The sequence below is a fragment of the Heloderma suspectum genome, chromosome 3 (genome assembly GCF_057233095.1).
Source record: "Heloderma suspectum isolate Gila_16-S chromosome 3, 16-S_ref, whole genome shotgun sequence".
NCBI classification, from domain to species: Eukaryota; Metazoa; Chordata; class Lepidosauria; order Squamata; family Helodermatidae; genus Heloderma; species Heloderma suspectum.
In genome coordinates, this window is record NC_139460.1 from 264,848,668 (window position 1) to 264,862,036 (window position 13,369).

At 40.1% G+C, this 13,369-nt stretch overlaps 1 protein-coding gene across 4 annotated transcripts in view; it reads left to right on the forward strand.

Moving 5' to 3' along the window:
* Nucleotides 1-13,369, forward strand: part of WDR33 (WD repeat domain 33) — an 81,101-nt gene that overhangs the window by 22,345 nt on the left and 45,387 nt on the right. The window lies entirely within an intron of this gene.

The window sequence follows — 13,369 nt, forward strand, 5'->3', positions numbered from 1 at the left end:
AGAGCTGCACAAACGTCTCTCCACTCTGGCACCCCTTCCTTAAATCTTCAAGCAGTTGTATCACAAGGATTTCAGAACTCTTCTAGTTGTTACTGTTAATGACCTGTTTAAATTGCTTTTAGTATTGGAGCATTGTGTACTATGGCTATTTTCTACTCCTAGCATTGGTGAAACATCTGTGTAGGAAGGCAAGCTGAACGCTTGGTATCATGTTCTTGTTCCAGTATACAATGGCTGTAATGAGTAATGCCAGAAACACTCACTTGAGGAGAAGGGGGTTTTCCCAATTGAAGAATAACTTGTTGACGCTATCCATTCTCATTTGCTTGCTTTTTGAATATGTCAGATTATACCATCTTAAGGGCAATACATCTTTTCAGCCAGTAAATAACACATAAATACACCATACTTGGAATCCTTTGACTTCCCAATTTGTGCAGTCACTACACAGTTTAGGGAATAAGTTGCTATTTCCCACTATTAGCACAAAGATAAATTACATCTTTGAATAAATAAAGTTGTTAGAATGTATGTTTAGAACTAAGGATGAGAAAGGTATACTGGACAAAGAAGGCCAAACGTAGCAACACTGCTTTCATTTTCATTATATCACATGGTATATTAGCATTTATTCATCTTATAGGGAAATGTACTTTAAGTAGAATGTCTAGCTTAGCTTTGAGGCCTGGATTGACATTGTCAATACAGAAGACAAACAACAGCAAACATTTTGAGGCTATCACACTTCAGAAAGTAAAAATGTCCCTGTTTTGTTTTGGGTTTGACTCTTGATACATCATCACCTAATAGCTTAGGTGTGAAGAAATGCTGAACACTGAACTATTCTTGAGCTTTCCAGGAAGTGCTCCTGTAGTGCTTCATGAAATAGAAACCATTTCCAAGAAACATTTCTTGAAAATTATGTCTACAGTAGGCCCTTCAGGGTCTAGGTTTCTTAGATCTCACTCACACATACTCTAGACACTGAGCTTTGTCTCTTTTTTTTAACAGACCATGCATGCACTGCCTTTATTTGACATATAAAACTGAAGCAAATTTATGCTAAATTTATTCAGTTACAATCCTACTAACACTTATTTCATGCTGAAAACATTTGGGATAGTATACGGATGAGCTTATACCCATATGTTTCCTTATCTATTTGCGGTTTGAGGCTGTATTTATTCTGTGTTAAGACTAGATTTTAATAATTATATCTTGCAGCCTGATCCTGTGCATGTTTGCTCATAAATAAGTTCAGTGGGACTTAATAAGTAATTGTGCATAAATTTGAAGCCTGAAGATTTTGATGTGCTCTTCCATTTGTGCCTGGGTCTATGCAATTTCCATTGACTCTAATATGCATTTGCAGCTTACTGTACCATATTGTACACCATTCTCAAGGGACTCCCCATCCTCAACAGCAGAGGGGAGGGGCAACAAAGCTGTAGAGGAAAAGGGGAGGCAGAAAAGCCCCATTCCGTGGTCTGCACATAAGGAAGTTAGGATCCAAAACATTAGGAATTGGCATGTAGTTTCATTTTTTTTTCCTATCGCTTAGAAACTAAATATAAAGCCATTTCATATGAACTCCAAATCATGTTAGACTATATAGAAAACTTTTTGGTTTAAGGAAAAGAATTCTGATAATGAAAAAAATAACCTGTATTTATTACAGGCTGTTCCTTGGTATATTTATATGGAAGTCCCTTTGAGTGCAATAGGACTTAGTCTCATTTAAATACATATAGAGATTCCAGCTTTAGAATCCTGGGCTGTTGCTAATTTAAGGAATGATATGAATGGTTCTAATTCTTGATCAGCAAAAAGAACAAAAATAAACTTTTCATCCTGGTTCTTCCCACTAGTTTCTGGAAAAGATTAATCTTGGTACAGGTCTACCTTCATATTCTAAATATATAACACCTCTGAACATTGTTTAGGAACATTGGTAGGAAAACCTTAATAAGTCCCTTCAAACATCTCATTCCATCATCCCAACTTAATGAAAGACGGCATAGTTCTATTTATACAGGCATTAAAAGTCTGTTTTCTCTACTTGTTAGACTATATAGAAAACTTCTTTGTTTAAAGAGTGGGCAACTTGTGGCCCTCCAGGTGTTTTGGGCTACATCTTCCATCATCCCTCACTATTGGCTATACTGACTAGGGCTGATGGGAGCTAGAGGCCAAAACATATTGGGGGCGGGCACAAGTTGCCCGCCTCTGTTGTAGACTAAATGACTGACAGTGATGGTGTACTGTGGCAGAACCCTTCTCCAAATATTTTGGCTTAAGTTATTGAAGTTCACCTCATCAACTGGCATATAACTTGTAGAATTCATTAATGCATTCCTCTATTTTTCTATCAAAATATAAATACTGCTTTGGGTTAGTTCATATAGTGATCTTTCTGAACTTCTCAAATAACATGTGTTTTGATCCACCAAATGTCTTAAAAGCCATGAGATCCATACAGTTAGTCATTCTGATAGCTCATGTATCAAACATTCAATGTCTTGCAATGAGATTCTCAGCATCTGGTTCAAAACCATTTTGTAGATCTGCTTTGCTCATTTTCAAAGGTAGAGCAATAGAAGTAGTAGATAAAATTAAAAGTGGGGGAAGGCAGGGTGCAGAGATGTGGGAAGTTAGAATAAAACTGAAAGTTCATAACATTGCATGGACCAGACAGAAAGGAACAGTCACCTTGGCTGTATTAAGGATAACCTCTGTTGATGAAATTGAAGCGTTAAATTAAGGCATCCCAAGTATTATCTGTCTTTGACAAATTGCTTTTATTATATTGTTGGAACTTGCCTTATCTGTTTCTCAGCTTCCCTCTTGGCTTTTTTTTAATATGAAAACTATTTATTGAATCAAAAGAATTGTCTCCCTTAATCTTAAAATTACCTATTTTAAAAAATATATCCCAAAACCATTTTTACACCAGCTTTAAAAAAACACTGGCATAAAAACAGCTTAGAAAAAGCATACCTTGATCATATGAGTGATCATGCTGCTTATGATCTTTGTAGCAAAATGTCCTAGGGATCTGTACATGTTTGTAACCCCTGAACATGCTGGTTAATGGTGTTTTTCGTATCTAGAAAACTACAGTTACTTCAGTTGCTGACAAAAACTTACTGTAACACCTTTTCTTTTACTGCTTCCCTATACCTCCTAATCAAGGTTCTGTAAATACATCCTGGTGACTTAAGGCCATGTTTGAGAAACCGTGTGATTCCTCAGAAGCTTATCAGGGTTTCCTCAATGAGATAACAAAACCGTGTGATTCCTCAGAAGCTTATGAGGGTTTCCTCAATGAGATAGCAAGTAACAGCAGATAAGCTTCTTTCCACCACTTGCCATTTATTTTCTTCTGCAGAGGTGTGTTTAGATCTCACTGTCAGTTCATATAAGGCGGTGGTCCTAGAAAACAGCAAAGCACAGTGGCTTCTTGGTAGATAAGTCAATGTGGAATTTAGAAAGTTTGAAAATGATAAAATGAAGAGATGTTCTACCATCCTCACAGTTATGCTAGTGGGCAGAAATTAGATCAGGATTTGCAATAAATCAGCAATGATCTCTGACTCCTAGTTGTTTAACAACAAAGACATATGCTCACACACACACATATTGCTGAAATGAAGTAATCTTGGGGTAACCAGGAATGGATTTTTGTGTGGAAAGACTGAGCTCAGTGAAGTTCTGGTAACCAAAACAAATTCCTGGGCTTCGAATTCTTTAATTCTAAGTGTCCTTTGCATCTGGTGGTGTATCACAGGGTACTCTAAGAAAATAAACTAGATCCCGCAAAACTGAAATCTGCCTACTTATGCGCTAGTGGATCTAAAGAAATGCTTCCTACGGGGTCTACATTTGGGAAGATCATAAATTGCATAAGTCATATAGAGATATGGAATGATGTTCCTATTAATGGTGCACACTCTGAGTTCACCCAGAGAGTATGAAAAAGCAGAATCAAGTGAACCATGAACCCTTTCTTACAGATTCATTCTGCCTCGAGCAGATGTGAATTCTGAGACTCTGCCTAAAACATACAGTATAGCACTACGTGTTCTTTTCATGTGCCTGCTTTATAGCCAAAATCACTTGAATTTGCCATGGCCAGAGGGACATTAGTTTGGATTTGCGGCCAGAAAAGCTCAACTTTGTCCTTCTTTATGTATCTATTTGACTAGGCATTGCCTTCCAGGGGAGAGACTGAACGGCCTAGTTCAGACAATAGTTTAAACCTTCATAAACTATGTTTTATGAAGCTGTAAATGAGTGTTGGAAGCAAGCACTCTTTGTCTTACTCCATCATATGCTGGCCATGGTACAGAGACCATGGCTTGTTTTATGCCAGAGTTCCTTGTTATGTCCAAATCAAGGAACTCTGGCTTGATGTTAGTTAACAAAGCAGGAAAATAAGCAGTGGTTATGAAGCCTCAAATTATCGTCTGAATCATGCCAGTATGTACCAATGTAGGAAATTGGTAGCAAATTGAACTACTGTAGATGAATACCTGCTGGGAGAAGTAGGGATTGTTGCAGGTTGGAAACAATTTTCCTCTGAGGTAGCATAGTGCCAGACACCCTTAGTAGTTTTCTGGCTATTAAAGAAATCTATCTCTTGACTCTCATTCCTTGATTCTTCTGATACCTTGTGCCCAACTTTCCTATTTTGGATAAAGTCATGAAGCAAGTAGCTGTATCAGAATTTCAGGCACACCAATGTGCCATGGAGTTCTTGCACCTATTCCTATTTGGTTTCCAAGCTGGGCATGATAAAGAGACTTGGCTTGTAACCATGGCCAGCTGTCTACATTGGGGGAACAAACTGTATCCTATTTAGTTTTTGCATCTTTCTCTGATCTTTGATACCATTAATGAGGTGTTGATGAGACTGTGCATCTAGGTAGTGCTTGCAGGACCATGTTCCAGAGGTAGTGCTTGTCTCTAGTAGGAAGATCCCAAATGTTGATACTACAGTTTCTTCAGGACTTTCTAAAGTGGCCCTGTCCTCTCCTCTTTTTATCATTCAGATGTACAGTCTTCAGTACTTGAGGTAGAAATGATGAAGCCAGAAACTCCCATACTGCAGCAGCTGCTAGGAGCACTTATTGACTCAGAAAGAGATATACCCCTCTTCCCCACCCCGCCAAAATTTGGACTTGATAAGTGTCATTCCTATTTCATAGCCTAGACCCAGCCATCCAATCTAAGGGGTGGTTATCCTTGTTGAGTTTGCAACTGGTGCAGAATGTGATGGCTTGCCTTTAGGCAGGTCTGAGTCCCAGCAGCACATATATATTAGTGCTTCAAGGTCTGCAGTGGTTTTCTTGGGCCTTCTGAGAGCACTTCCAACATGCTATTTTTAACATGTAAATTTAATTATGAATCTTCATAAGAGATTATTTTCTCCCATTAATGTGTGTGACTGTGGCCTCATGATCTGCAGGGGCAATCTATTGATTGCATGCTTTAGGCAGTAGGCATGTTGTGGGGTGGGCCCACATGTTACAGGAAGGGTCAAAATGGCTGTTCAAGTGAAAACTATTTAGGTTCATTCATCTGCCCCCAGGTGATATTAAAATTTCCCTTTCCCATGTTATCCTGAAAGTGCAAAAAAACAGATATGTGGGGCCACAGCAGTATATCATAGAGTCACCATGCAAGTTTCCCCTTCATTCATTCTCCTGGAAGTAAACTCTTGAGTTGGAACATACAGAGAGATATTCTTGGCAGCTTATTCTTAGCTTTAGACTTTCTGACTATCTGAGCGTTTGGATACAGAGAAAAACAGTCTTGTGAAGCAGGTATTGCATGTATAGAGATACAGGATTAGCTGAGAATTTTGGTTGTATGTTTGCCACAGTTCTTTCAACAAGGAGAACTAGTAGAATGCAGTCCTGTCCCCAGTGCAATCTGCATATCCAGACTTGGTAATAAATCCCAAATGCAGCGAGCTGGAGTGACCACATGGAGCCAAAACACCATCGATGAATCCCAAACCTCTCTAAGTCACAAGGCCTGCCAATCAGTATGTGCAGTCTTGCCTCAATTTGTTGGATGACTTCTGGTTCCCAGAGACTGGTAGTTCAGAGGCTGTTGGTCCTGAACCAGATGGAAAGAGAGCTGGATCTCATAAACCTCCTAATGGCATCAACTGTATGTCTCCATGTGATCTTATTCAGACACCCCATATGCACATTGAACAGGAGTAGGGAGAGAACTGAACCCTACAGTGAACATCCTAGGGCAAGATAGTGCAATTACTCATCAACACTCTTTCTGAGATTTCTTCAGAGGTGAGCAGAATGTTTCTTATTTTTCTATTGCATTTCTATTAGCTCTCTCTCCTGAAGAGAACAATTTGCTTGAAATACATTGAGAACTGGAAGTATTTATTTATTTATTTATTTATTTCATTTCTATACCGCCCAATAGCCGAAGCTCTCTGGGCGGTTCACAAAAATTAAATCCAAGCAACACACAATAAAACAATTTAAAATATACAGAACATTAAAACCACAATATAACAATACAACCACAATAAAACCTAGCAGCAGTGCAGGAGTTTAAAATACAGATTTAAAACAGCAAAGATAAAACTTTAGAAAGCTAAAATGCGAAAAGCCTGGGAAAATAAAAAGGTCTTCACCTGGCGCCGAAAGGAATACAATGTAGGCGCCAGGCGAACCTCACTAGGGAGCTCATTCCAGAGCCAGGGTGCCACAGCAGAAAAAGCCCTCCTCCTAGTAGCCACCCGCCTCACTTCCTTTGGCAGGGGCTCACGGAGAAGGGCCACTGATGATGATCTTAAGGTCCGGGCAGGCACATATGGGAGGAGGCGATCCTTCAGGTAACCTGGCCCCAAGCCATTAAGGGCTTTGAATGTTAACACCAGCACTTTGGATATACAAAGTATATCCATTGGCATTGTTGCTACTTGTCAAATGTAGCAATGCTTCTTCCTTGCCTTCCTTCCATATGTCCATACAACTTCATGGAAGTGGAAACAGAACTGAGCTTTACATTTTGTATTTTTTCAGATTACTTCTGATGTGACATATGTAGCATAAGAAAATGTGGTTGTCCTCAAAGACTAAGCAAATCAAAGTAGCAATCTGATTAAACAGCAATTATAAATTATTGGACTATATATTGTGCACTTAATTAATGGCTTTAAATTCTACTAGGCATGAACTATTGAGAACTATATGGATGGGTTGGGGCTAAGTGTCACCATGTTGCAGTGGCTTTAATCCTATATGGTTGGGCATTCCCAGACGTTTGTGGTGGGATTTCAGTTCTGTCCCATGGGCATTGGTTTATGGGATTCCACAGCATTCAGTTATTTTCCCCATGCTATTCAACATCTACATGAAACAGCTGGGAGAGGTCATTTGAGATTTTCAGGTTGAGTGTCATCAACATGTTGCCCCCCCCCCCCCCAGCTCTGTTGATCTTTTTCAACAAATGCTGTGGAAGTCCTGAATTGATGTTGGGGTGCAATAATGAATTGGATGTGAGCTAACAAACAGTCTTAATCCAGAGAAGACAGAAGTAATGAAAGTCAGTAGACACCTCATTGGGGCATGGAAATACAGCCTGTTCTGGATTGGGTTGTAGTCCTTTGAAGGACCAGTCATAGCTTGGGGGGGCGGTGCTCCTGACCCAGTATTGCACCTGGATATTCAGGTGGCTGTTGTAGCTAGGTGTGCCTTTGTCCAGCTACAGCTGATGCCCCAGTTGCATCCCTTCCTGGAGAAGACAGATTTGGCCATAGTTATGCATGTCTTAATCACATCCAAATTAGATGACTGTAACATGCTCCACATTGGGCTGCCCTTGAAGAGTGTCTGTAAACTGCAATTAGTGCAAATTGCAGTGGGCCCAGAACGCTGTCTGGCACTTTCTGTTCAGATCACATTACACCAATCTGGTTCCATCTGCACTGGCTTTTGTTTGTTTGTTTCCTAGCCCAGTTCAATGTGGTGGTTATTACCAATAAAATCCTAAACAGCTTTGGGTCAGGATATCTGATGAGCTACCAACTCCCATGTGAACCTACCCATCAGTTACAGTCTTTATCAAAAGCTTTGTTCTGTGTTCTTCTACCAAGCGAGAGCCTCTTGGCAGTGACCAGAGACAGAGCTTTTTTAGCGGCAACACCCCAGTTGTGGAACTCTCTGCCACAGGAAGTTTAACTAGCCCGGTCTTTGATGGGTTTTTTAGGAAGGCAGCCAAGACATTTTTACTCCACCAAGCATTAAACTATTTTAAAATTGTGGTTCATCCTCTTTTGATGCTGATTTTTAAGTAACTTATTTTAAGATTTTTATTGCTTTACATTTTTATTGTATCAAAATGAATGTTTAGCATTGTAAACCACCTTGGGGTCTATTCTAAGGACTGAAAGATGGTATATAAATATTTTTTTAAATAATTTTTTAAAATTCTTTTCCCTTTTGGGTGTTCCATTTGTTGAGGAACACCAAAGAATAATTTTAAATCTTGCAATAAATGCCATGCAATCTATATAACAATGTATGAATGAAAATGTGTTTATTAGAGTGTGTTCTTTTTCTTCAATGGTAATTATGATGACCACAAAACAAGGAAATCTGTAGAGCTGCCTCTTAATTAAAGATACCTTAGAGCTTAATCCTATGCACATTTAGAGAGAAAAAAGGGAGGACTTTTTCTGTCTAAACATACATAGGATTGCAACCTTAGTTTATTTCAATTTGCATATGAATAAACAATTGTTCTAAAGAAAAAGCCTACTTTGTTTTAAATAATAGCCACATGTTTGATGCTAGGTTCCATCTCAGAAGAGGCATTCCTCTGTGTAGAAGCGAAAGGGAGAATGCCTCTTCTAAATGTATTTATTTATTTGCAATATTTATACACCACTCCACATTAAAAGTATTTTGGAGTGATGAACAAGAAAGATAAAAGAATAAAACACCATATTAAAGCAATTAAAACATTTCAAAAGAAACAAATTCTGAACTTAATAAAGATGACACTTGCTATCCATGTTTTTTGTAAGTACTTATATGAAATATATATATTGGGGTGCCTCAGATTAATTGATTAATCTAACCAACTAACAGCGCATTCCTATCCATGTCTTTTCAGAAGTAGGTCCCATTGAGTTTAATGGGGCTTGCTCCCAGGTAAATAGGTATAGGATTACACCCGGAGGGAGCAGTCCTATGGGGATAGTCAGTCACCTCCGTACTCGGAGGTGATTGGCTTTCCATTGCACAGCAGAAGGATCGCGGAGGGGATCCTCTCCTCCGTGCTCCAGCTGCCCTGCATTTGCAGCTAGATGGCCAATTTTGGCCCTCTAGATGCGGGACATAAGAGCGCGGGGTGGGGAAGCTGGACAACACATAGGAAGTGTTGTACTTGCAAATACCCCGCCCCCGGGAATGCCCCCTTTCCCCCTGCTCTGTGCTGCTTTTACAAGCACAGAGCATGGGGACAATCCACACTGCCTACGAGGTGGCGGGGGAGGGGTTGGGGAGGCGGTTCTCTGGGAACCGAACTCAGAGTGCAGGCTTCGAGGTCAGTTCCTGGGAACTAACCGGTCCTATGGCCATCCAACTGCTGTCTAGCAGCCATGGGATTGCGCCCTAATTGACTTAACGTTGCAGTCTTAGAAATTTAGCATACTGAAGTGAATAATGTCAGAGTTTATGTGGAGACAAATTTTATTTTTAAATCTTGACATAAAACAAGTGAGTTTATTTCCCTGGTTATGCCAAAGCAATTATTTTCTGCTACATCTAGGATATTTTAGATAAAGCTTAAGGAGAAACTTTTAGCATGTTGCCTTATTGTATTATTTCTTTTTGTTACAAGAAAATAATAGGCAGTGTTATTCCCTCCTTGCCAGCAGAAGTGATAATGTTCTGTGCCAAATAAATAAAAATAAGTAAATAAAAACACACACCAGAAATCCAGATTGTATGCCAAGAAATTAATGCAAAATGATATGCATTTTTTTCTGAATATTGAAAATTCCTTCACTCTTTTAAAAACAGCCAAAGTTAACTGAATCTAGATTTTAGTCAAGCATTTTTGTGGTGATGGTGAAGCCCCATGCTGTAATTGGCTTAACAGCCCCAAGTTCACAGAGAAACTGAACAGCAGTAGGTCTACCCTTAGGAACATAGGAAGCTGTCTTACACCAGACTATTTGTCCATCTAGCCCAGTATTGTCTTCTCCAACTGGCAGCAGCTCTCTAGAGTCTCAGGCACAGGTCTTTCCCATCAGCTACTACCTGATTCTTCTAACTGGAGAAGGCAAGGATTGAACCTGGGAAATTCTGCATACAAAGTTTGTGCTCAACCAGCTATGGTCCCTCCTCATTGTCTGCTGCCATTGTCTGAACTGCTCTGATGTCATAGTACACTGATCCCTCCACAGGTATGGGGCAGGGGAGATAAAATTGGCCTGAAGGATGGTGGGAAGTAGGAAATGGTAGGTTAGGCAGAGGAAGCAAGAGTCCAAGACAGTAGGCCCAGGGAAACAGCAGGGCCCATAGGAAAGGTGGAATGGAGGAGAGAGAGAGATAGTGGACAACAAAAATGAAGTCAGAAAGACCAGAAGCATGAGTATGATTGGGGTGCTCATGATTGGCTTCAAGTGTTGCCTTAGTGATCTAGTTTATAATTAATGGTATTTGTATTAAAGTAGAACAGTACACAATTAACGACATAAGAATTGTGGTTTTCAGACTAGTGTAGGGAATCCTGAGATTCCTTGAAAGCTTGTCATGGCTTACTCAGTGTGAAGATCTATAATAATACATGGGCTTGCCTGAAAAATAGCTTGTGTTCCATTGTTATCTTCCCTTGCAATGTGCAGCCATAAGAGAAGGCTAGCTTTGTTTCTCCATTCATGTTTACCAGCAGTGAGGCCCAGCAGGCCTTGCCAGTGGCTTACATCACATGAACCCAGTGTATGCTGGGTTGAATAAGGGTGAGAAACCATGGCCCTCCAGATTTTGTTGGATGCTAACTCCCATCAGCTCCAACCAGCATGACCAATCGTCAGTGATAATGTGAATTGTCATCCAAAAACATCTGGAGGGCCTCAGGTTCCCTACCCCTGAACTATATGTTCCAGTGTTTTCTGCAATAAGCTGGAGTTCTGTGGCAGACTTGCAGTGATTCCTGTGCAGATGTGAAAATGGTTCCTTGAAGGTAGAAAGTTTGAAAACCACTAATATGGAGCATAGCTTTTAAAATTTGGCCTGTGGAGCCCTGGCCCCTCCCCAACATCATCCCCACCCAGCTTTAAATTTCTCTGTGTAGAGAGAGACATGGAGCTACAGTTGTCCCTTCCCGTTGCATGCTGCTTGCTGCTCCAGTCAGGACAGTGCACAAAGTAGGCACCTAAGCCAGCTTCTGCTTGGAGGAGCAGCTCCTCCAAGCACAGCCAAGTTCCTTCATGTGCTGCACGACTTCCTGATTGGGGCAGCATGTGAAGGAGGTGTCCAACTTGGCCACCACTTGGAGGAAATTTTCCTCCAAGCACCAGGTGTGCTTTCCTCCATTCAGAAAGAGGCACAGAGAAAGGAAAAATGGGTGGGGTGGGGCTGGATGATGTTGGGGGAAGGGGCCTGTCTGCTAGCCATCATACAACCCGCCAGACTGGTATGGGTGGTGGTTGCAATCTGACCTCCACACCAAAAAAGATTTCTCACCCCTCCTGTAAGAGAATTCAAATTCTAGGTTATGCAAATACAGTACATGTAGATAAGAAGAATTTGCATACCTAGGTTTGAACTTGATAGAAAGACAATGTGGAGTTTGGAGGGGGAGCACTAAATGATTGAAAAAGAGATATAGTCATGGTGGGCAGCTGTGGATTATGGTTAAGGGAAAGTGACTGAAGGCTATGAGGGAGGAGTTTATATTTATGCAGGATCTAGAACCTGTACATTGGAAATTCATGCTGATGCTGCACAAACATTTTTCGCATACTTATTAATGAGTTATCTAATTTACTTTTTTGAAAAATGACATTGGCAGGATTCACTGCCAGTTAGCAAACTGCCATGTGGTAAGTTCTGTATAAAAGGGCGGAAAACTAATCGGCTTTAATTTTTATGCACACATCAGTTAAAAGAGGTATATGTGAGGGAATGTCCTTAGTAGTTCAGAGTCTTCCATTTTGTTGCATTCCAGAACAAGAAACTGACACTCTTGCTTTCACGGGCCCCTTAATCAATTATACAGTTCTCTTTATATTCTTTGAAGCGTCATCTGAATTTGAAAACTGCCTATAAAGTAATTGGGATAACTAGATATCTCTGTCTAGAACTGAATTCTGTGTTAGGTTCTAAAGTTTAAGTGTGGGGGTGTTTTCTTTAACAAACTGAATGCTAGTCCGTTTCCTCTTCTTCTAAAAGCCACTCCTTTGCTCCAGCAATGTTAGATGTTCCTTTGAGCTTGTACCCTACTGTTTTCCCACTTATAGTCTTAGGTCGATGGGTTGCAGTAGCTGGTAATCTCCAGAAGGACACTTCAGTTGCTGTGCCACAGATGGAGCCAATATAAATAATTGCAGTTCCTGGACAACCCACAGATCTCAAGTGTCTCGATTTGGCACTCTTGCTTAGTTCATTTGTATCATATTGGAATGAAAACCAATACTAACTTGAATACAACAAGCTACCTAATATTTGTGCTGTAGAAGATTGCAGATTTTCAGTTATTATACAACATTCAATACATTTTTTATATTCACAACAGAAAATCAGGAGCATGTTCTCACAAGTGCTCTGTTGCATCTTTTATTGGACTAGTTTTCAAATAATGCCACAGGATAGGACTTTTACACTGATTCACTCTAACTATGGAATTATATTTCCAACAAATCCACTATATCTGCCGCACAACCATACTTGGAACTACAACAATATTTGCTCCTCTCAACCTGCTCTCAGGCAAATGCCACTAATTTATATATCACAGTGGGCAATCCCTGGAGTTGACAATGAATCTACTCTCCATTGTGTAAAATGTAGAGTAAAACATGGTTCTGTAAAACATGGGTTGGACTGTGTGCCACTTGTGCTCCCAAATACACTTTTTTGCAGCCTGGACTCTTGTTAGATGGGTGAGACTCCATCTGTCACTTTTAATATTTTCCTTAGCCCTCACAGTTGCAGAGTCAGTTTGGATTTGTAGTGCCAAAATTTCCAGTCTACTTGCCAGTTCCAAACAAGTTGCCTACGATACACAGATTTCATTTTGTTTTGATTTTTTTGCTAGTGCAAGAAACAAGTGGATTCCGCCGTGAATGGGTTACAGTTTGATTTTTACATTAATTCTT